The sequence below is a fragment of the Chenopodium quinoa genome, unplaced genomic scaffold (genome assembly GCF_001683475.1).
Source record: "Chenopodium quinoa cultivar QQ74 unplaced genomic scaffold, ASM168347v1, whole genome shotgun sequence".
Taxonomy (NCBI): Eukaryota; Viridiplantae; Streptophyta; class Magnoliopsida; order Caryophyllales; family Amaranthaceae; genus Chenopodium; species Chenopodium quinoa.
This window is the reverse complement of record NW_018743977.1, coordinates 42,531-44,367: the sequence shown is the minus strand read 5'-3', so window position 1 is coordinate 44,367 and position 1,837 is coordinate 42,531.

Genomic DNA, 1,837 nt, shown 5'->3' with positions numbered 1-1,837 from the left:
ACCTTGGTATCTTGAAACGTGCACTCCCTTACTTTTTTAGAAAGATTTGCATTCATTTGTGCTTGTACATTGGGAAAAGTCCTTTTATAAACATGTGTTTGCTCTTCTTTTCTTTTCATTTCCTTCTCATGCTTTGCCTTATTTGTATTAATATGAGAGTTATAGGTTAATCTCTTAGGAAACCTTTACAAGAGCATCACTCGTCCTCAAGGGTGATCTAGGGGTTTAAATGGCTTGTCTTTAGTTGCTAAAATTGACCGTGATTCCTACGAAAGTGAGTTAGTGTATATTCCCATCCTCTCTAGTTTTCTTGTTTCTTTCTTTACGTGAATAATGTCATCATTTTTCCCTTGGGTTGGATTTTGTTTTGCTCGAGGACGAGCAAAAGTTTAGCTTAGGGGAATTTGATGAGGGTCAATTATGGCGCTCAAAAGAATAAGATTTAGGTCCTTTTTCTATATTTTCTTTCTATATTTTCATATAATTTTCTTAGTTTTCCATTTTAATAACTTATTTTGGGTTTTGATTAGTTGTTATTAGTTTTTCATGATTTTAGACCTTAATTCACAGTTTAAGTTTTATTTCTTTTATTTTTACTTTATTTATTTCCATTGTATTTATTTTATTTTATTTGTCTCCTATTTCTCCCTTATGTTTGTTGTCTGTGTAGGTGATTGCTCGGGACAACACACGATTCAAATTGTCATATTCGGAGTTCCGATGTTCAAGCTTGATGTTTCGAGGTTTTAGATTAAAAATCAATTAATTGTTGCAATATAACAAACCAACAAGTCTCATCACAACCCGACAGCCACGATAGCCGCGGACGTGGATCTACAAGCCGCCAGCGCGAGCTTTGTTGCACCAAAACAGCAAAATTAACAAGGAACTCTCTGCAGTCTGGCCGCGGGGCGGCTCTAGCATCGCGGGCACGATCCCTTCATGCCCAATTTCACGCAGCTTCCCTTTGATGCGTTTATACCCAAACGCTGAGGGTTTTCTTTTGGTCAATGTTAAACTCAAACGGAGCTAACACAAACCTATGCTAGATTTTGATCAATCGGATCAAAACCAAGCTTGCTCAATCAAACGGATCGAACAAACAAACTTAATTCGTAAGTCTGCAATAATAAACTCAAGAAAACTATTCTTTCAACTATGAATAAAAATTACAAACTAATGGCCTTTTATAGACTAGAGTAACCGACATAAGATTCCTACTCCTAATAGGACAACTAGACTAAACACTAATTATAAACCCAATATAACTAGGACTCTATAGCTAGTAGGCAACAAGCTGCCAATGTATTACTAAGAAACCAAATAGGAATTAACTTTCTATATTTCTTAAATAATTAATTAAAAGTAAGCTAAAACTACTACTCTAATTTAGTCTACCTTCTCTCCAATGTCGTCCCATTGGAGTACAACCAAATTAAGATCCGTTCCTGCTCTAGCCCCAAAACGACCCTCTGAGTAGGCCACGATCCAATCCAACGATAATAGAAGCCTACTTGGATGACATTTAAGAGATATAGCCTTATCGACCGCTTGACTAACTTGACCCTCTAAAACTCCCGCATCATTCTCCCCTTCTTCGAAAGGAATTGTCCTCAATTCCGAGAATACATTATCACTAAGATATGGAGATAGGTCACCAACATTAAAAGTGGCACTAACACTACCATAGTCACCTGGTAAGTCTAACTTGTAAGCACTACTTCCAATTTTCTCAATAACTTGAAAAGGACCTTCAGCTCTTGGCATTAACTTATTCTTACGCTTTTCAGGGAAACGCTCCTTCCTCAAATGCAACCAAACAAGATCACCAACTTGA